This window comes from Delphinapterus leucas, chromosome X (genome assembly GCF_059928025.1).
Source record: "Delphinapterus leucas isolate spDelLeu-1000000601 "Yukka" chromosome X, BTC_Dleu_Yukka2, whole genome shotgun sequence".
Classification (NCBI taxonomy): domain Eukaryota; kingdom Metazoa; phylum Chordata; class Mammalia; order Artiodactyla; family Monodontidae; genus Delphinapterus; species Delphinapterus leucas.
Window position 1 is genome coordinate 14,705,538 of NC_143150.1, and position 24,486 is coordinate 14,730,023.

Sequence of the window (24,486 nt, forward strand, 5' to 3'; positions counted from 1 at the left end):
CAATGTTGTGTTAGTTTTGGGTGTACAGCAAAGTGATTCAGTTATACATATACATGTATCTATTCTTTTTCAAGTTCTTTTTTCATTTAAGTTATTACAGAATATAGAACAGAGTTCCCTGTCACACACCAATAGGTCTTTGTTGGTTATCTATTTTAAATATAGCAGTGTGTATATGTCAATCCCAAGCTCCCAACCTATCCCTCCTCGCCACCCTTTCTCCCTGGTAACCATAAGTTCATTCTCTAAGTCTGATTCTGTTTCTGTTTTGTAAGTAAGTCCATTTGTATCATTTTTTAAGATTCCACATATAAGCGATATCGTATGATATTTGTCTTTCTCTGTCTGACTTACTTCACTTAGTATGATAATCTCCAGGTCCATCCATGTTGCTGCATATGGTATTATTTTATTCTTTTTAATGGCTGAGTAATATTCCATTGTATATATGTACCACATCTTCTTTATCCATTCATCTGTCGATGGACATTTAGGCTACTTCCTAAATGTCTTGGCTACTGTAAACAGCACTGCAGTGAACATTGGGGTGCATGTATCCTTTAGAATCATGGTTTCCTCCAGACACATGCCCAGGAGTGGGATTGCTGGATCATACGGTAGTTCTATTCTTAGTTTTTTGAGGAACCTACATATTGTTTTCCATAGAAGTTGTACCATTTTATAATACATAAAAAGTTTTAAATGAGAAAACAATGCCTAGAAGTTCATATGTAGGGTTTTAGTAAATATTTTAGTAAATATTTAGTAAGTATTTTGGGATGCTAAAGTAGTCCATGCAAGATGAGTTAAGTTGGTTTTTCACTGTCATTAAAACAACCTGCTGTATAGCACAGGGAACTATAGTCAATATTTTGTAATAACCTATAAGAGAAAGGAATCTGAAAAAGAACATATATATGTGTATGTGTATGTGTGTGTGTGTGTGTGTGTGTGTGTGTGTGTGTGTGTGTGAAACTGAATCACTGTGCTATACACCTGAAACTAACATGACATTGTAAATCAACTATACTTCAATAAAATAAAATAATATATTAAAAATTGATGGAGGGCTTCCCTGGTGGCATAGTGGTTGAGTCTGCCTGCCAATGCAGGGGACATGGGTTCGTGCCTGGGTCCGGGAGGATCCCACATGCCGCGGAGCAGCTGGGCCTGTGAGCCATGGCCGCTGGGCCTGCGTGTCCAGAGCCTGTGCTCCGCAACGGGAGAGGCCGCAACGGTGAGGGGCCCACGTACAAAAAAAAAAAAAATTGATGGAAAAAACAGTTAAACAGTTTAAAAGAAGCCAACCTATCCCCTTTACAGGTTGTCACTAGGGTATTATGAAGTCATGGCCTATGTCAGCAAACAGAGGCATACCTTGTTTTATTGTGCTTTGCTTTATTACACTTCACAGATATTGTGTTTCTTACAAATTGAAGGTTTGTGGTAACCCTGTATTGTCAGATAGTAGCATTTTTAGCAATAAAGTATTTTTATTTTATTTATTTTTTTATTTTATTTTTTTAAAATTTATTATTATTTTTTTACATCTTTATTGGAATATAATTGCTCTACACTGGTGTGTTAGTTTCTGCTTTATAACAAAGTGAATCAGCCATACATATACATATATCCCCATATCTCCTCCCTCTTGCGTCTCCCTCCCACCCTCCCTATGCCACCCCTCTAGGTGGTCACAGAGCACCCAGCTGATCTCCCTGTGCTATGTGGCTGCTTCCCACTAGCTATCTATTTTACATTTGGTAGTGTATATATCTCCATGCCACTCTCTCACTTCATCCCAGCTTACCCTTCCCCCATCCGCGTCCTCAAGTCCATTCTCTCCATCTGCATCTTTATTCCTGTCCTGCCCCTAGGTTCTTCAGAACCTTTTTTTTTTTTTAGATTCCATATATATATGTTAGCATACAGTATTTGTTTTTCTCTTTCTGACCTACTTCACTCTGTATGACAGACTCTAGGTCTATCCACCTCATTACAAATAGCTCAATTTCATTTCTTTTTACGGCTGAGTAATATTCCAGTGTATATATGTGCCACATCTTCTTCATCCATTCACCTGTTGATGGACACTTAGGTTGCTTCCATCTCCTGGCTATTGTAAATAGTGCTGCAATGAACATTGTACTACATGACTCTTTTTTTTTTTTTTTGCGGTACGCGGGCCTCTCACTGTTGTGGCCTCTCCCATTGTGGAGCATAGGCTCCGGATGCGCAGGCTCAGCGGCCATGGCTCATGGGCCCAGCCGCTCCACGGCACGTGGGATCCTCTCAGACCGGGGCATGAACCCATGTCCCCTGCATCGGCAGGCGGACCCTCAACCACTGCGCCACCAGGGAAGCCCCTACATGACTCTTTTTGAATTATGGTTTTCCCAGGGCATATGAGCAATAAAGTATTTTTAAATTAAGGTACGTACATTATATTTTTAGACATAATGCTATTGCACACTTGATAGTATACAGTATAGTGTAAGCAGTTTATAGTATACCGTACAGTTTACAGTATAGTGTAAACATAACTTTTATATGCACTGGAAAACCATAAAATTTGTGTGACTTGCTTTATTGTGATAGTTGCTTTATTGTGGTCTGGAAACAAACCTGCAATATCTCCAAGACATGCCTGTCATATTTTATAGTTTCATCTCCATAATGTCATTAGTATTTGTCTAAGGCATTCTTATAGCTGCCCTTTAATCTTCTGCCTTATGTTTGGTTTTCACAGTGATACCCACTATAGCAGTTTTTTTCCCCCTAGTTTCTCTGAGCACTTCCTATGTGTCCAACATTGTGGTAAGGGAGTCAACTGTATCTTCATGCTTTCCTTTAGAGGCAAATGCCATTACTAGTCTCAGGTTTTCAAATGAGGAAACAGGCTAAGAAAGCTTAAGGACTGTATTTAATTGATCCTAAGAACACATTTCACATTTCTGAAGTCAGGATGCAGCTTGTAAATCAACTGCGTCTTACAATCACTATTGTCCAGACAACAGCTTAGCATAGTAGCTTTTACTGTGTGTGTGAATACTTGGTCATACTTGTTGATACTGTTGTCAATTTATTTGAATTTATGTACGATGTTAGTACTAAACATGACGAGGTTTATTGTCATTTTAAATGTTTTTTAAGAACGTTCACTATGTGTAAAGAACTATACTCCAATAAAAATTAATTTAAAAATTTGTAAAGCAACTGTACTCCAATAAAAATTAATTTAAAAAAAGAGGGCTTCCCTGGTGGCGCAGTGGTTGAGAGTCCGCCTGCCGATGCAGGGGACACGGGTTCGTGCCCCGGTCCGGGAAGATCCCATGTGCCACGGAGCGGCTAGGCCTGTGAGCCATGGCTGCTGAGCCTGCGCTCCGCCACAGGAGAGGCCACAACAGTGAGAGGCCTGCGTACCGCAAAAAAAAAAAAAAAAAGAAGAATGTTCACTAGGAATTGACATTGAAAGGAAAAGGTATAGTGTATGCTGAAAGGCACTGAAAACAGAGTGGCAGGGGAGCAATTTGTTATTAGTGAAACAAATATAAGTATCATTGGAAGAATGTATGCAATTCCTTATTTTCTTGCAAAGTAACGAGTGATTTACAGGACCTATGAAAAAAAGATGCCCACAAAAAGAAAACTTTGTTATATTTTGTTACTGATATATCCAAAAGGATTGACCAGCAAAGCAACTGAAGGCAAGAGAAAAATGGTACAGATGAACCTATTTGCAGGGCAGGAACAGAGGACGTAGAGAACGGACATGTGGACACAGGGGGAAAGGGGAGGGTGGGATGAATTGGGAGATTAGGAATGACATATATACACTACCACGTGTAAAACAGATAGCTAGTGGGAACATGCTATAAAGCACAGGAAGCTCAGCTCAGTGCTCTGTGATGACCTAGATGGCGAGGGGGAGGTCCAAGAGGGAGGGGATATAGGTATACATATAGGTGATTCACTTCACTGTACAGCAGAAACTAACACAACATTGTAAAGCAATTATACACCGATAAAAAAAAATTTTTTTTAAAGAAAGAAAGTTCAAATCCCTCCACACCGAAATGCAAGAAATTTTTAAGACGTGCAATGAGAGCCAACTCATGCATTGCACAGCACTACTGCTAAGGCATTATGTCACTGTTTAATTAGAATTTTCTTTTTTCTTAATGGAACATTAAATAATAATGTGTCATATAATTGATGACATGTTAGATTTGATGGCATTGGGTACCTTGCCCAGGGTCCCACAACAAGTAAGTAGAACAGTGGAGACTTATATGGCAGGCCCGTGCTCCTAACCAGGAGGCGTTAGTGGGCCTTGCTTGATGTTGTAACTTCTCTTCTACCTTTTAACAGGCCTGTAAGCGTTTCTTTTAAACTAAATATTACTTGCACTTTATATTTTTTGATAATTTCATAACCATTTTGTGGATAATTTTAGACTCCTTGGGAGCACTATCTAAAGCAGAGTCAAGAATCACTAAAATTAAGGAAAACATCAAAATAATTAGGAGAGCAGCTCATTGTGCCCCTCAAATGAAGGAGAAGGACAGATCCTCGCTGCATCAAGTCCCTTCAAAACAGCAATGAATGTGTAGCATCTTCCATCATTTGGGAATATCAAATAGGAGCACAAATCTTATAATCAGTGGAGTTGGAATCTTTGCTCTGTACAGTCATATTTCATAACCCTTCTATAACTCCCTGTATGCTTTCAGAGACTATTGCTTTAAGGAGCTTAAGAAAAATAAAACTAAAACCTACATAAAAATAAAATAAAATAAAAGCTAATCATGATTACCTCAGGGGGTAATCATAGCTCTAACAGTAATAAATAAAATTATATAGTGCCTTATTTGCCATACCCTCTCAATTTTATCTCATTTGGTCCTCACAGCAACACTTTATAGTGGTTAAGGGCAAAGTACATTGGGAATCTTCACACCATCATCTAGGTTCAAGTCTCAACTTGTCAGTCTCAACTTATCAGCTGGTTAACTTCGGGCAGATCACTTTATCTTCATGAGTCTTGTTTTTCTCATTTGTAAAAATAGGGTCTAATAGTAATAATACATGCCTTGAGGGCCAGTATGATAAGGAGATAGTACCTATAAAGCAATTCAGCACAGTGCCTGCTATTTAAAGGCTTAATAAATGTAAGCTGCCATTATTATTTGTAAAACAGCTCTGTGTATAACTAAACAATTTTACAAAGGAAGAAACCAAGGTTCAGAGAGGTTACGTCAATACCCAAAGTCACACAGCTAGTAAGCAGCAGAGCTGCTGTACGTGAACTCAGAACTGCACTTGTCTTGGGTGCAGGCAAAGCATGTGATAGAAAAACTCTTGAAGTCTGTGCCAACTCAGTAATGACCATTCTTTTATGGTCTTCATGTAACTTGACACATTGTTGCAAGAGCTATAAAATCTTGAAGATTATTTTTCACTTCTTTCATAAAGGCTGCTGATGGATGGAGATGGAAATAAAAATTGAGTTAACTTTGCCAACCAGTCATAGTATATGGCTGTCAAAATGCCACTGGCCAATTTCTGTTATAACCGAAATCTCTTTATTACAAAAAAGGGACTAAACTGTAGCTATGTTATCACAAATTCAAGACATATTTGATACATTTATTTTTGAACAACAGAGAATATGGACAGGTTATCAGGAGCTTAATGTAAAGGATCTGACCCGTACTAAAACCCACTTGAATTTCCTATTACTCTAACCCATGGTGATTATTCGAATTTGCGTGCAAGCTCTTAATCTGCATAATTAGTTCCAGTACCTCACAGAAGCAGATTGAGACCTAATCAAGGAGGTCAAGAGTTGGACAAGAGCGAGCTCCAAAGGAGAGGATGCTGTGTTAACCCCTGCTCTTAGGTGCATCTTTGTGTTCAGGAGTCACTGAGCTGGGAACAAAGGGATGGCCCAGGGTGCAGAGAGGAGATAGAGAGAAAGATCTCTGGGCAGACAGTCTTGTAGATTTCTGGGGCTGTGAGCAATGCAGCAGAGGGTGGGGAAGCAGAAAGGCACTGACACTCCAGATCAAATCAGGAGGATTGCTCAACAGGGCAGGGATGCCTACAAGAATCCAACAGCTAAGAGAAAACCCAAAGCAAGTGCCCCAGAAAGAAATGAATGCCAGTGGAGAGCACAGAGCAAACCACACCAGAGGAGAGAAGACCACATCTGAGCAAGGTGACAACAGCAGTGGCACCAAAACACCCCAGCACAGAGTACTGAACCAACCATGCTGGTGGAGTGTGTAAGCCTCTCAAAGAGAGAAGCACATCCCACAAAGAACAGTTAAGCAGCCTGCCCTTGCAGAGTAGCCAAGTCAAAGCAAAGCAGCCATCTGAAGAAACGGGACCCCCTTTGAATTATGTGCTTTAATCCTCACCAGTAGAGAAACCCTTTCCTGGAACAGTGGATAGATTCTGTCCAGCAGAAAAATTGGGTCCTGGGGAAGTTGGAGAGACCACATGCTAGGGAGAGCTGAAACTGAGGAGCAAGCATGCTGGAAGAGACCAGTGAGCAGTCCAGGAGCTGCTAAAGACCTCATGACTTCTATCAAAGAAATATTCTCCCAAGGAGATCAGGGAGCATATTCCTTGTTGGACTGTGCATAACTGAGGAGGTTTCTGGGTGGAATCTTGGGCTAAGATGCATCAAAGGGTAGTAGTGACAACTACAGGAGACCATCTCCGGCCCAAAAAAGTTTTATTTGACAACAGGGAGTAGTTGCCAACATCATGATAAATACATGGGTTGACTTTAATTTTTCTGCCTAAGTACCTTTGTCATCTTAAAAGACAAGAGCATAAGTGTATTGTATTAAGCAATTGTACTTTTTTAAGAACATAAGTCTTAGCAATATTTTTTTTGCATCTCTATCCTCAGGCAAGGAAAACAAAAGCAAAAATAAACAAATGGGACCTAATTAAACTTGAAGGCCTTTGACAAGCAAAGAAAACCATGGGGGGGGGGAAGACAACCTACTGAATAAGAGAAAATATTTGCAAATGATATGTCTGATAAGGGGTTAATATCCAAAATATATAAATAGCTCATACAACTCAATAACAAAAAAAAACCCCAAACAACCCAATTAAGCAATTATACTTTCATTCAGATATATACATCCTGTTCTTTGTTAAATAGAAACTTTTCTTCATAAGATATAAAATGACTTTATACACATATAGCAGCTTATAGCATTCTTGTGTTTAGGTAACAAGTGTACCAAGTGAACCAGAAATGAAATCACTAAATGCCAGCTTTCTGGAAATTCAAAACTTAATGAATTGATTACTTTCCACCAACAGGTAGACAAATTAGCACTGGGTAAAATGCCAACATACAGTCTACGTTAGCATCTCTGTACATTCTCTTACACTGATTCATAATCCATAACCTGTCACTTCTATGGAGAAGAGAGACACCCAGCAAACAGAAACCTAGATATACATACACATGCACATGCATTCTCATATACTCACAATACTCACATGCACACTCTCACACACACTTGCATGATCACACACACACCACCTACACAGAGTCTCACACACATACACCCATGTATACTCACACTCACACCCACATGCATACTCACACAGGTAAAGCACACATTTATACACTTACACACTGATAACACACACTCACAAATACACATACATAAACATTTAGCAAATGTCATACATAAAAGAGCCACTTTTATTGAACCCACAAAACAACACTGCGAGTTAAGTAGTACTAACTCCATTGTACAGATGAGGAAACTGAAGCTCAGCAAAGTAAAATAACCTGCCCAAGGTCATGCAGTTTGTAAATGAAAGGGTATGTCTGACTGCAAACTGTGCACAGCTGTTTCTAGAATTAGAAGAAAACCAACTCACTGTGTCTGTGACCTCTTAAGGATTTCACTAATTATACCAATTTAGTTAAGAAAACTCAAAGCACATTTCTTTGAAACACTTTCTCACTTAATTTTTGAACTGCGAATATTTTCTGGGAAGTTTAATCCACATGTTTGTGATTCATTTACACCAAAATCCTCCAAATACTGCGTCTTAAGAGGTATTTGCGGGAGAGCTTCAAGATGGCGGAAGAGTAAGACACGGAGATCAACTTCCTCCCCACAGATACACCAGAAATACATCTGCACGTAGAACAACTCCTACAGAACACCTACTGAACGCTGGCAGAAGACCTCAGACCTCCCAAAAGGCAAGAAACTCCCCATGTACCTGTGTAGGACAAAAGAAAAAAGAATAAACAGAAACAAAAGAATAGGGACGGGACCTGCACCAGAGGGAGGGAGCTGTGGAGGAAAGGTTTCCACACAGTAGGAAGTCCCTTCGTGGGCGGAGACTGTGGGTGGTAAAGGGGGAAAGCTTCGGAGCCGAGGAGGAGAGCACAGCAACAGGGGTGCGGAGGGAAAAGCGGAGAGATTCCCGCACAGAGGATCGGTGCCGACTGGCACTCACCAGCCCGAGAGGCTTGTCTGCTCACCTGCTGGGGCGGGCAGGTGCTGGGAGCTGAGGCTCTGGATTCGGTCAGATCCCAGAGAGAGGACTGGGGTTGGCGGCACGAACACAGCCTGAAGGCTGTGCGCCACAGCTGTGCACCACAGCTAGCCGGGAGGGAGTCCGGGCAAGAGACATTTTCTTGCCTCTTTGTTTCCTGGTGCGCGAGGAGAGGGGATTCAGAGCGCTGCTTAAAGGAGCTCCAGAGACAGGCACGAGCCAGGGCTATTAGCGTGAACCCCAGAGACGGGCATGAGACGCTAAGGCTGCTGCTGCCGCCACCAAGAAGCCTGTGTGCGAGCACAGGTCACTCTCCACACCTCCCCTCCCGGGGAGCCTGAGCAGCCCGCCACTGCCAGGGTCCCGGGATTCAGGGACAACCTCCCGGGGAGAACGCACGGCGCCCCTCAGGCTGGATCAACGTCATGCCGGCCTCTGCTGCCGCAGGCCCGCCCCGCACTCTGTGCCACTCCCTCCCCCCGGCCTGAGTGAGCCAGAGTCCCCGAATCAGCGGCTCCTTTAACCCCGTCCTGTCTGAGTAAAGAACAGACGTCCTCCGGTGACCTACACGCAGAGGCGGGGCCAAATCCAAAGCTGAGCCCCGGGAGCTGTGCGAATAAAGAAGAGAAAGGGAAATCTCTCCCAGCAGCCTTAGGAGCAGTGGATTAAAGCTCCACAATCAACTTGATGTATCCTGCATCTGTGGAATACCTGAATAGACAATGAATCATCCCAAATTGAGGAGGTGGACTTTGGGAACAACTATATATATATATATATATATATATATATATATATATATACATATATATATATTTCCCTTTTGCTCTTTTTGTGAGTGTGTATGTGTATGCTTCTGTGTGTGATTTTGTCTGTGTAGCTTTGCTTTTACCATTTATCCTAGGGTTCTATCTGTCCGTTTTGTTTTGGTTTGGTTTTGGTTTTGGTTTTTTTTCCTTTTAGTATACTCTTTGGCCACTTGTTATCACTGGTGGACTTGTTTTTTGGTTTGGTTGCTCTCTTCTTCTTTCTCTTTTTTTTTAATTCCTTAAAATTTTTTAAATGATTATTTTTAATTTTAATAACTTCATTTTATTTTACTTTATTTTAATTTATCATCTTCTTTCTTTCGTTCTTTCTTTCCTTTCTCCCTTTTATTCTGAGCCGTGTGGATGACAGGCTCCTGGTGCTCCAGCCAGGTGTCAGGGCTGTGCCTCTGAGGTGGGAGAGCCAACTTCAGGACACTGGTCCACAAGAGATGTCCCAGCTCCACGTAATATCAAATGGTGAAAATCTCCCAGAGATCTCCATCTCAACACCAGCACCCAGTTTCACTCAACGACCAGCAAGCTACAGTGCTGCACACCCTATGCCAAGCAACTAGCAAGACAGGAACACAATCCCACCCATTAGCAGAGAGGCTGCCTAAAATCATAATAAGGCCACGGACACCCCAAAACACACCACCGGACTCAGTCACGCCCATCAGAAAGACAGGATCCAGCCTCATCCACCAGAACACAGGCACTAGTCCCCTCCAGCAGGAAGGCTACACAACCCACTTAACAAACCTTAGCCACTGGGGACAGACACCAAAAACAACGGGAACTAAGAACCTGTAGCCTGCAAAAAGGAGACACCAAACACAGTAAGTGAAGCAAAATGAGAAGACAGAGAAACACACAGCAGATGAATGAGGAAGGAAAAACCCCACCAGACCAAACAAATGAAGAGGAAATACACAGTCTACCTGAAAAAGAATTCAGAATAATGATCCAAAATCTTGGAAATAGAATGGAGAAAATATAAGAAACGTTTAACAAGGACCTAGAAGAACTAAAGAGCAAACAAACAAGTGATGAACAACACAATAAATGAAATTAAAAATTCTCTAGAAGGGATCAAAAGCAGAATAACAGAAGCAGAAGAACGGATAAGTGACCTGGAACATAAAATGGTGGAAATAACTACTACAGAGCAGAATAAAGAAAAAAGAATGAAAAGAATTGAGGACGCTCTCAGAGACCTCTGGGACAACATTACACGCACCAACATTCGAATTATAGGGGTTCCACAAGAAGAAGAGAAAAAGAAAGGGACTGAGAAAATATTTGAAGAGATTATAGTTGAAAACTTCCCTAATATGGGAAAGGAAATAGTTAATCAAGTCAAGGAAGCATAGAGAGTCCCGTACTGGATAAATCTAAGGAGAAACACACCAAGACACATATTAACTGATCAAAAATTAAATAAAAAGAACAAATATTGAAAGCAGCAAGCGAAAAACAACAAATAACACGCAAGGGAATCCCCATAAGGTTAACAGCTGATCTCTCAGCAGAAACCCTACAAGCCAGAAGGGAGTGGCAGGACATATTTAAAGTGATGAAGGAGAAAAACCTGCAACCAAGATTACTCTACGCAGCAAGGATCTCATTCAGATTCGATGGAGAAATTAAAACCTTTACAGACAAGCAAAAGTTGAGAGAGTTCAGCACCACCAAACCAGCTTTACAACAAATGCTAAAGGAACTTCTCTAGGCAGGAAACACAAGAGAAGGAAAAGACCTACAACAACAAATGCAAAACAATTAAGAAAATGGTAATAGGAACATACGTATCGATAATTACCTTAAATGTGAATGGATTAAATGCTCCAACCAAAAGACATAGACTGGCTGAATGGATACAAAAACAAGACCCGTATATATGCTGTCTACAAGTGACCCACTTCAGACCTAGGGAAAAATACACTGAAAGTGAGGGGATGGAAAAAGATATTCCATGCAAATGGAAATCAAAGAAAGCTGCAGTAGCAATTCTCATATCACACAAAAATAGACTTTAAAACAAAGATAATTACAAGAGACAAAGAAGGACATTACATAATGATCAAGGGATCGATCCAAGAAGAAGATATAACAATTGTAAATATTTATGCACCCAACATAGGAGCACCTCAATACATAAGGCAAATACTAACAGCCATAAAAGGGGAAATCACCAGTAACATAATCATAGTAGGAGACTTTAACACCCCACTTTCACCAATGGACAGATCATCCAAAATGAAAATAAATAAGGAAACACAAGCTTTAAATGATACATTAAACAAGGTGGACTTAATTGATATTTATAGGACATTCCATCCAAAAACAAGAGAATACACATTTTTCTCAAGTGCTCATGGATCATTTTCCAGGATAGATCATATCTTGGGTCACAAATCAAGCCTTGGTAAATTTAAGAAAATTGAAATTGTATCAACTATCTTTTCCGACCACAACGCTATGAGACTAGACATCAATTACAGGAAAAGATCTGTAAAAAATACAAACACATGGAGGCTAAACAATACACTACTTAATAACGAAGTGATCACTGAAGAAGTCAAAGAGGAAATCAAAAAATACCTAGAAACAGATGACAATGGAGACATGACAACCCAAAACCTATGGGATGCAGCAAAAGCAGTTCTAAGAGGGAAGTTTATAACAATATAATCCTACCTTAAGTAACAGGAAACATCTCGAATAAACAACCTAACCTTGCACCTAAAGCACTTAGAGAAAGAAGAACAAAAAAAACCCCAAAGTTAGCAGAAGGAAAGAAATCATAAAGATCAGATCAGAAATAAAAGAAAAAGAAATTAAGGAAACAATAGCAAAGATCAATAAAACTACAAGCTGGTTCTTTGAGAAGATAAAGAAAATTTATAAACCATCAGCCAGACTCATCAAGAAAAAAAGGGAGAAGACTCAAATCAATAGAATTAGAAATGAAAAAGGAGAAGTAACAACTGACACTGCAGAAATACAAAAGATCATGAGATTACTCCAAGCAACCCTATGCCAATAAAATGGACAACCTGGAAGAAATGCACAAATTCTTAGAAATGCACAACCTTCCGAGACTGAACCAGGAAGAAACAGAAAATATGAACAGACCAATCACAAGCACTGAAATTGAAACTGTGATTAAAAATCTTCCAACAAACAAAAGCCCAGGACCAGATGGCTTCACAGGTGAATTCTATCAAACATTTAGAGAAGAGCTAACACCTATTCTTCTCCAACTCTTCCAAAATATAGCAGAGGGAGGAACACTCCCAAACTCATTCTACGAGGCCACCATCACCCTGATACCAAAACCGGACAAAGATGTCACAAAGAAAGAAAACTACAGGCCAATATCACTGATGAACATAGATGCAAAAATCCTCAACAAAATACTCTCAAACAGAATCCAACAGCACATTAAAAGGATACTACACCCTGATCAAGTGGGGTTTATCTGAGGAATGCAAGGATTCTTCAGTATACGCAAATCAATTAATGTGATACACCATATTAACAAACTGAAGGAGAAAAACCATATGATCATCTCAGTAGATGCAGACAAAGCTTTTGACAAAATTCAACACCCATTTATGATAAAAACCCTGCAGAAAGTAGGCATAGAGGGAACTTTCCTCAACATAATAAAGGCTATATATGACAAACCCACAGCTAATGTCGTTCTCAATCACTGGTGAAAAACTGAAACCATTTCCTCTGAGACCAGGAACAAGACAAGGTTGTCCACTCTCACCACTACTATTCAAAATAGTTTTAGAAGTTTTACCCACAGCCATCAGAGAAGAAAAAGAAATAAAAGAATCTAAATCAGAGAAGAAGTAAAGCTATCACTGTTTGCAGATGACATGATACTATACATAGAGAATCCTAAAGTTGCTACCAGAAAACTACCAGAGCTAATCAATGAATTTGGTAAAGTAGCAGGATACAAAATTAATGCACAGAAATCTCTTGCATTCCTATACACTAACGATGAAAAATCTGAAAGTGAAATTAAGAAAACATTCCCATTTACCAATGAAACAAAAAAATAAAATATCTAGGAATAAACCTACCTAAGGACACAAAAGACCTGTATGCAGAAAATTATAAGACACTGATGAAAGAAATTAAAGATGATACAAATAGATGGAGAGATATACCATGTTCTTGGACTGGAAGAATCAACATTGTGAAATGACTATAGTACCCAAACCAATCTACAGATTCAATGCAATCCCTATCAAACTACCACTGGCATTTTTCACAGAACTAGAACAAAAAATTTCACAATTTGTATGGAAACACAAACGACCCCGAATAGCCAAAGCAATCTTGAGAAAGAAAAACGGAGCTGGAGGAATCAGGCTCCCTGACTTCAGACTATACTACAAAGCTACAGTAATCAAGACAGTATGGTACTGGCACAAAAACAGAAATATAGATCAATGGAAAAGGACAGAAAGCCCAGAGATAAACCCACACACATATGGTCACCTTATCTTTTATAAAGGAGGCAAGAATATACAGTGGAGAAAATACAGTGTCTTCAATAAGTGGTGCTGGGAAAACTGGACAGCTACATGTAAAAGAATGAAATTACAACACTCCCTAACACCATACACAAAAATAAACTCAAAGTGGATTAAAGACCTAAATGTAAGGGCAGACACTATCAAACACTTAGAGGAAAATACAGGCAAAACCGTCTATGACATAAGTCACAGCAAGATCCTTTTTGACCCACCTCCTAGAGAAATGGAAATAAAAACAAAAATAAACAAATGGGACCTAATGAAACTTCAAAGCTTTTGCACAGCAAAGGAGACCATAAACAAGACGAAAAGACAACACTCAGAATGGGAGAAAATATTTGCAAATGAAGCTACTGACAAAGGATTAATCTCCAAAATTTACAAGCAGCTTATGCAGCTCAATATCAAAAAAACAAACAACCCAATCCAAAAATGGGCAGAAGACCTAAATAGACATTTCTCCAAAGAAGATATAAAGATTGCCAACAAACACATGAAAGAATGCTCACCATCATTAATCATTAGAGAAATGCAAATCAAAACTATAATGAGATATCATCTCACACACGTCAAAATGGCCATCATCACAATATCTACAAACAATAAATGCTGGAGAGGGTGTGGAGAAAAGGGAACCCTCTTGCACTGTTGCTGAGAATGTAAATTGATACAACCACTATGGAGAACAGTATGGAGGTTCCTTAAAAAAGTACAAATAGAACTACCATATGTCCCAGCAATCTCACTACTGGGCATATACCCTGAGAAAACCATAATTCAAAAAGAGTCATGTACCAAAATGTTCAGTGCAGCTCTATTTACAATAGCCAGAAGATGGAAGCAACCTAAGTGTCCATCATCAGATGAATGGATAAAGAAGATGTGGCACATATATACAAAGGAATATTACTCAGCCATAAAAAGAAACGAAATTGAGTTATTTGTAGTGAGGTGGATGGACCTAGAGTCTGTCATACAGAGTGAAGTAAGTCAGAAAGAGAAAGACAAATACCGTACGCTAACCCATATATATGGAATCTAAGAAAAAAAATGTCACAAAGAACCTAGGGGTAAGACGGGAATAAAGACACAGACCTACTAGAGAATGGGCTTGAGGATATGGCGGGGGGAAGGGTAAGCTGTGACAAAGTGAGAGAGAGGCATGGACTTATATACACTACCAAACGTAAAACAGACAGCTAGTGGGAAGCAGCCGCATAGCACAGGGAGATCAGCTCGGTGCTTTGTGACCACCTAGAGGGGTGGGATAGGGAGGGTAGGAGGGAAGGAGACGCAAGAGGGAAGCGATGTGGGGACATATGTATATGTATAACTGATTCACTTCGTTATAAAGCAGAAACTAACACACCATTGTAAAGCAATTATACCCCAATAAAGATGTTAAAAAAAAAAGTCATGTATCACAATGTTCACTGCAGCTCTATTTACAATAGCCAGGACATGGAAGCAACCTAAGTGTCCATCGACAGATGAATGGATAAAGAATATGTGGCACATATAGACAATGGAATATTACTCAGCCATAAAAAGAAATGAAATTGAGTTATTTGTAGTGAGGTGGATGGAACTAGAGTCTGTCATACAGAGTGAAGTAAGTCAGAAAGAGAAAAACAAATACCGTATGCTAACACATATATATGGAATCTAAAAAAGAAAAAAATGGTCATGAGGAAACTAGGGGCAAGACGGGAATAAAGACACAGACCTATTAGAGAATGGACTTGAGGATACGGGGAGGGGGAAGGGTCAGCTGGGACAAAGTGAGAGAGTGTCATGGACATATATACACTACCAGATGTAAAATAAATAGCTAGTGGGAAGCAGCCTTACAGCACAGGGAGATCAGCTCCGTGCTTTGTGACCACCTAGAGGGGTGGGATCGGGAGGGTGGGAGGGAGGGAGACACAAGAGGGAAGCGATGTGGGGACATATGTATATGTATAACTGATTCACTTTGTTATGAAGCAGAAACCAACACACCATTGTAAAGCAATTATACTCCAATAACGATGTTAAAAAAAAAAAGAGGTATTTGATGTCAAAAGAAGGCTTTTGAAATTTTCAGTGAGATTTTTTCAAGCTTTATATTTTATTGAAAACAGGCAAAACCATTGTTCTAAGCTTAGGGAAATTTGGAGTTATGTTTGTGATTTTTTTTTCTGTTCTGTCATTTTGAAGATCATTTGCTATGCATACTCAGTCATTTGAATAAAGTCTAATTTGGTTCTTGCAAGTCCCTTCTGTTTCGGGTGAGGCTGTTTTAGTCAATGACACAATTACTTTGTAAATTATTCCGTGCTGGTTTGTTTTCTGGTAAGCTGACTATAGTGACAACATAAACTTAAACAATTGGATTATTCCAAAGGAAGTTACAAGAATATTAAGCTCCACTATTTAGTGATAGACTTAGAAAATACAGAATTCACACAGAATAGTAAAGAGCTTTTGAGTAGAGGTGTGGGAGGACTCATGGATTCTACTAAGATGTGGGTATTTGGCTTTGAAACTGAAGCTTCCAAAAAAATCACAGATGAGCTCTTAGGAAATCACTACTCACTTTCTCTTGAGTAATGAGTACTAATTAATCATATGAAATCATTTCTGGCAGCCTTGTTCCCTCTACATATTTCCCTGGATGAAAAACTTTAAGACACAAAATAAAGTAAAGACCACCACATCAGAAGCATGCTTCACCCTTTGAGAAGTGGCTGAATCAGCTGATGTGTAACAGGAACAAAGCAGCTGATAACTTTTCCTGAACCCTAAAATAAAGAAGTTGTGGAGTGTGAACTCTTTGATGGGTGTGGTTCTGAGGGGGAACACTTAATTTGATATTTAGACAGTGAAGTTTCTCCTATGAGGATGCTTTTACAACGAATGGAGAAGTTTTTACAAAATCTAATGTTTGCAAACTGTATTAAAGTTCACATACATTACCTATTTAAGTCTCATAATCACCACTCTATAAAACATATATTTATTACTGTCACTGTTGCTCTTTTTATGATTATTATTAATAGTATACTCATTTTAAAGACGAAAACACTGACGTTCGGAGGTGCCCAAGGCTATTATAGATAGAGATGCACAAAGTCAGATAAATTTCCAAGGAGTCATTCAAACCCAGGCTGAATGGAGATTGAAGGCAAAGGCAGGATGTTTCTGAAGTTCGTGAGAAATGAAAATACACATTAAAAAAGACAGCTCCTCCCTGTGCTATGCGGCTGCTTCCCACTAGCTATCTATTTTACGTTTGGTAGTGTATATATGTCCATGCCACTCTCTCGCTTATCCTCAAGTCCATTCTCTAGTAGGTCTGTGTCTTTATTCCTGTCTTACCCCTAGGTTCTTCATGACGTGGGATAGGGAGAGTGGGAGGGAGGGAGACGCAAGAGGGAAGAGATACGGGAACATATGTATATGTATAACTGATTCACTTTGTTATAGAGCAGAAACTAACACACCATTGTAAACCAATTATACTCCAATAAAGATGTAAACAAAAAAAAAACTTAAAAAAAAAAAAAAGGACAGCTCCGGGTCAAGCAACCTGAACTTTCTTATCAAAACCTTGACTGTGCCTCTTCAGCCTGCTGCCCAAATTCAGGATTACCTACGGAGAGCCTTTTGTGGGCAAGAGCTCTCTCTCCCTCTCCCTTCCCCTCTCCTTCTCCTTCTCTCCCTCTTTCTCTCAATCCTCCCCTCTCTTTGTCTCTCTGTCTCTCTCTCAATTTCGGACAGGCACCTCTTGGGGGAAAAAATACATGTTCTTTTCCTGGCTGACAGGTTAGGTTTCTGTGCCCAACTGGATGCCAAAACATTAGATGTCAAAATGTCCCTGTCATGGGACCAAATATGGCACCGTCATTCATAGAATCAGCATAGAATAAATGTGGACAAAATCTTTAATTATGGGTTCTGGTTCTGTTCTATATTGACTGTGTACTCTAGGGAAGTCTCCCAACCTCTCTGCAATTCAGTTTTATCATCTGAAAAATGGTAATGCAATCTTCCAAGATTCTTGTGAGAATTAAGTGAATTCATGCATGCAAAAGTACCTAGTGTAGTCTGTGCACAGTCAGTATTTATGTAAGGGGACTGGGTCATGGAGTCTGCCTTCCATCATGATCAAATCTGCAATTTTTTATGGATTTGTTCATTCCAGGGTGATCCTAAGTAGCCCTACTACAGGAGATGAAGGGGCATCCCTGACTTCCCTGGGCTCCAGGAAGTGGGAAATACTTGTCATATTCTGCTAAAGAAGCTCCATCTTGTCCCATTGCTCACCAGCACTGGCCCCCAAGACACACAGACACTCCCCCACTCGTGGCCACACATACAACGTACTGTAAGAATGCCTATCCTGACAGTATCTACCTGAATATATTGAGACAGCACAGTGAACTGGGAATTCTTACCTGGGCAGGTCTGATGCAAAATTTAAAGGTTGTGGATATAAAATGCCTCGCCCAGTGTTCAGCACAAAAGCAGACCTCAAAAGTTTAGCTGTTAATATTGGTGTTTCTTGGTATCCAGGAAGACTGTGGAATATTTTAGCTCCTGAACCTGACCAGGGCCTGAACTTTATATAAAGTTCTGAGGTTCTAGGCTATTTTGACTCCCATTTAATTGTCTCTGCCAACAGGGAAGAAGGAAATAAACATGGTAAATTCCTAAGAGGTCAGAATCACATATGTCAGTGTCCTATGACTTCTCCCCACCACCACCCTTGGCACCCAGCTCAGGGCACTGCACAGAGTAGGAACTCAGTACTGTTTAAAGAATAAAGAAATGAATGAATGATATGTATTTGAATGTCTCTAACTTCTCTGTTATAGCTTCTGGTCAACAATGATGATTTTCTGCTGTGTGCTAGTACTCCCATAGCCCTGGGCTTTAGTAGGGCCTACTTAACAAATGTTAGCAGAATCTGTTGCAAAGTCCCCAGTTTTTTCAAGGATAGATATTTTTTCCAGCCCAGCCACTTTATCCACCCATAAGCTTCAACTCTCACTAGTCCTAAATCTACAATGCTTCCCTTTTCGTTCACTCATCTCCTCCAGTAGAAATCTTACCCTTGGAGGCTCAACACAAATACCACTTCTTCCATGAAGCCTTCTTTGATCTCCCCATCTGGAAATGATCTCACTCTCCTTTGAACACCATTGCCCTTTGTACTTCTCTGCTGGCACTTCTCCCATTCCACCTTATATTAGAATTGTAATCCTGCCTCAGCTCCCCTGCTAGTCTGTGAACTCTTTGAGGGCACAGAACAGATTTTATACACTTTTGGTTTCCCCCCAAATAACTATCCCTTCCTAGCTCATTTGTGCTCAATACACACTTGTTTGACTGAATGAATCCAAGCTAGGTGATGTAGTACATGACTTGACAAAAGTTGGCAAGCCAGTAAAAAGCCTGGTTTGACATGAAATACCTGAAATGATAAAGCTGTGCAATAAAAGGAGGCAGAGTGCATGTGACCGTATTTCCTTGTCAGAAACATCATTATTAGCCTGAACACTGCCTAAGGCAGGATATCAGCTAAAGGGAATCTGGTTGGACAAAAACAGTGTTTTCTTAAACCTCCAATAAAATAACCTACATTTATAAAAAATTAATTCCTGCTGACTTTTTAAGTGATCGTATCAGCATTTCAGTGGATGGCATTTAAGAGGCTCAAAATGCTTAATTTCAGCCTTGACAGAATTCATCTATCACCTCAACCTTGTTTATCTCTAAAAACACTGAGAGTCAGCTGGTTTGACCATTTCCCCCCCACTTTGACCTAAGCTCCCATGATTGCTACCTGGTGGGTTTGTAGTCAAGGCTGACTGACAGTTGTGGCAGTAAAAATACTCTTTATAAACAGAAACCAAGACCATGTAAATACAGCCCTGGCATCAGGTTGTATACTTAAGTACTAACCTTAAATACCCCTGTACTGCTAGATCATTAGCATGTAAAGGGTCTGCCCATATTACTACAAAATTACTCATTTGCTCCTGAGTTCTTTTCTTGCTGTGTTGAGGGGGTGCTTAAAAGAATTTTTTTTAATGAATGAGATACCTGACTGTATGCACTATATAATCTCTAGCTTCATTCTGGGTTTGATTCTGGGTTCCTCAGGCTTTTGTGGTCAATTAGTTTTCCTAGTGGCTTCTTTTTTATAGAGATATAATTGATATATAACAGTATATCAGTTTCAGGTGTACGACATAATGATCTATGTGTACGCTGCGAATTGATCACCACAATAAGTTAACATCCATCACCACATATAGCTACAATTCTTTTTCTTGTGATGAGAACTTTCAAGATCTACTCTCCTGGCAACTGTCAAATATGCAATACAGTATTATTAACTATAGTTAATAGTTTTTTTAATAAATTTATTTTTGGCTGCATTGGGTCTTTGTTGCTGCTGCACGTGGGCTTTCTCTAGTTGCTGTGAGCAGTGGCTACTCTTTGTTGAGGTGCACGTGCTTCTCATTGTGGTGGCTTCTCTTGTTGCAGAGCATGGGCTCCAGGCATGCGGGCTTCAGTAGTTGTGGCACGTGAGCTCAGTAGTTGTGGCTCGCGGGCTCTAGAGCACAGGCTCAGTAGTTGTGGTGCACGGGCTTAGTTGCCCTGCAGCATGTGGGATCTTCCCGGCCCAGGGCTCAATCCCCTGTCTCCTGCATTGGCAGGTGGATTCTTAACCACTGCGCCATCAGGGAAGTCCTAGTTAATAGTTTTTAATTTGACCTCTGTATGCCCCCATCAGGCAGGTCACTATGGACAGAGTACACAGTAGCGTCAGCATAAGCTCTGTGCAACGCCGCAAAGTCAACGAAGTCCCTGGATTTCTGGCTCCCTCTGCTTCACATAGTGGCACTTTCATTCCCATCTTGAAGTCCCTATTCCTCCTGCCCTCCCAAATCCCATGCCGTCTCCTAGCGTTTCAGGTTGCACTGGTCCTGTAAATTACCCATCACCCTTCTTCCCTAGCAGCCTCATTCAAAATTTTTCTGTTTAGTGTCTCCATTTTTCAAGACCCTGCTCTTGGCTGCATTTCAATGGGTGGTAATGGGTTAATCCAGATTAACTCATGTGTCACCAGCAAGTTAACCCAATGCTTTAACCAATAAAATGAACATGACGTCCAAACATTGATGCATTCAGATGACCAATAACATTTTGTTTACTTGAATGATGATTCCCAGAAAACTCTTAAGAATGGATATTAATGGTGGGAATACCAGCCATACAGCTGATCTAATTTTCAGAGTCTTCAACTCTTGTTAAAAGGGCTGCTTTTATGGTAACTGGTGAGGCTAATCCTCTCTACCATGGTGGGGAAACCTAACGCAGAGGAGGAATAGTTCAGATGCACACCATTAAAAATTGTGCAAACCTATGCATATACCTGCTATGAACTGAATGAACATTTGTGCCCGCACCAAATTCATATGTTGATGCCCTAATCCCCAGTGTGATGGCGTATAGAGGTGGGCCTTTGGGAAATAATTCAGCCGTGAGGGTGGAGCTTTCATGAATGGGATATTAGTGTCCTAAAAAGAAGAGATACAAAAGAGATTCATTCCCTCTCTCTCTCTCCCTCTCTCTCTCTCTCTTTCTCTCTCCCTCTCTCTCTCTCTCTCTATCTCTTTCTCTCTCCCTCTCTCTCTTTCTGTCTCTCCCATGCGAGGATACAGAAAGAGGGTAGCCATCTGCAAACCAGGAAGAAGGCCCACACCGGAACCAAATTGGTTAGTGCCTTGATCTTGGATTTTTGAGTCCCCAGAACTGTAAAAAATAAATATTTGTTGTTTAAGCCATCCAGTCTATGACGTTGTTACAGCAGCCTGAAATAAGACAATATGCAAAAGAAATGCATACATAAATGTACCAAAAGACAGGTACAAGCATGTTCATAGTAGCCTTGTTCATAATTTCCTCAAATTGGAAACAACCCAAGCGCCTATTAACAGTAAAATGGATAAACTACATCATATTCAAATATTATACAGCAATGAGGATGAAATACAAGCACATTTAACAATATGCATAAATTACACAAATAGAATGTTGAGCAAAAGAAGCCAGAATCAAAGAGGATGTGCTATGTTATTACATTTATATAAAGTATAGACACAGGCTAAAGTAATCTATGGTGTTCGAAGTCAGGATGATGGTTACCCTTGGGAGGGGGAGGTAGTGACTAAGGGAATCTTCTAGGTGCTATCCAGGTTGTTTCTTGATCTAGGTGCTTGTTACAAGGGTATATTCAGTTTTTGAAAATTCATCAAGCTAACACAATTTCTGCACTTTTCTCTCTATATATTACACTTCGTTAAGTTCAATAAATGACAATACCAATAAAACTACAGTATAAAGAGGATTTTAATGGGGCAAATAGTAATGGAGCAAAACAAAGACAGGAATAAGGTGGTTGAACTTCTTGGAATAGCTGATATAAAAGAAAAACAGAAATAAAAGAGAAGAGAAAGCCAGACAAAGAATTATTCTTATCATATTTATTCATTCTTTCAATAAATATTTCTTGAACGACCATCATGTAACAGGCACCACTCTAAATGCTTGAGACATATCCATCAAGAAAACACATACTGCTGCCCTTGGTAGCCTTTTGAAGGAAATATAAAGGGATCCCAAAACCTAAACCTTCAGCAACTAGATTATACTGTGGTTTGCTTTATGTGATCAGTAGCTATACCAAGACACTGGAAGAGATCATGAACTCATGGTAACCTGTCCAGTCTTCCTAGAAGGTTTTGGTGATTTGACTCTAAGCAGCAGTGTTCTAAGTGAAATACAAGGAGACATTGTGGGTTGCGCTCTGTATGTGTTCTGAGTCCAGCTCAAAGGGCATGTTGTGCTCTCTTAAGCTGACTGAGAAACAGGCTTTGCCCTCCTCCCACTGGACGCCTCTCACTCTGGCACCTGTCATCCATTAGGAGACCTCCTACTGGGATCTTTCATCATTGAAAATATATGATGATTTTCATTACCGCCTAGGCTAATTGGTAGTGAGTATTCCTTTAAAATATATTCCCCTAAATACTGGGCTTTGGATTTGCTTTGAAGTTTCTAACACCAACACAGTTGGACTAAAATCATAGATACTAATCACAGAAACTGAAAAGTCTGGTTCAGGAAGAATCACCACCATGGTTCTTTCCTTATTATAGTCAGTTGGGCAGTAGGCACACATGTGAAAGGAAACCTTAGAGCCAGCCATTAGTTAAACCATCCCCTGGCTGTCTGATAGCAGGCTTGCGAGGCCCACTGTGTTTATGTGCCCCCTTGTGAAATTACCATCTAAAAGGAAGTGTTTGATGTGCCCAATTTGCTTTCCAAGCCAGTGGAATATTATGAGATTTTAAAAATAAAAACCACCTTATAGTGTAAGATTTCAACTCTTGAAATAATATGCTAAATTTAATATAATAAATACTTGCTTTCTAGAGAGGGAGTGGAAATACAGCACTTTATATTTTAATTAGCGCTTTTTTAAGAACCCGACTTAATAAAATGTTCATATTAGAAGGATAAGGTAGGTATCATGAAACACCTTCTGCACACTTCATTTTCAGGTGGAGAAACCAAGGCCCTAAGAGAGTCAATGATTTGCCCAAGGTCACTGTTGGTGGTGGAGCCCAGTGTTGAGCACAGGTTTCCTGACTACACCCCAGCCATCTTCCACTCTACTAGTATTGTAAATAGAGTCCTGTTGCAAACATAACCACTGCCTTCTTGCCTTGCTGTGCACATGGGTGCATGCATTCCTGTGTGTGCGTAAAGAAAACATATACAGAAAGTAAAGCATTTTTGGACTGTATCACTATACTTTTAAATATAAAGATTTTAATAGTGTTTTTTGGGGGGGGAGAGGGCGTGCCATGTGGCTTGTGGGATTTTAGTTCCCTGACCAAAGATCAAACCCGCACCCTCGACAGTGAACACACCGAGTCCCAATCATTGGACCACCAGGGAATTCCCTTTAATATACTTTAAAACTGACCTATTGTTTAGGATTTAGGATAAAGGTTGCAGTTTATTTCATTTCAGTTGTAGGCTGATATGGTCTCAAGTAGCTCTTTGCTTTGTAATTCCTTTTCTTCACATTGATTTGTTCTAAAAAGTCTATTGGATGTCATCAACCAACATTTAACACTATTTTTATAGCTAAGTTGTTTAATTATGAAATCAGGAGTGTGTATTATGATCCATTTAGGTAGGAAAATAGACTAGAACTTCTATTAATGTTTGTTTTTACTTTTATCTAAAATGTTTGCAGTTCCCTAGTATAGCCTATAACCTCTATGAGGGTATATATTATGTCATTTTTCCACAACTGGATCCCCAGTACATAGTATAGCACTCTGCATATAGTAGGTACTCAATAAATATGTCAAATGCATGAAAAAAAATTTAGTCTCAAGCTCCCTATGTGACATAAAGTCTCCAGACCCAAAGATCATGTATTTGAATTTCAGGTGAGCTCTATTTATCTGGTGTTCTTCCTCATAGAATGTTGC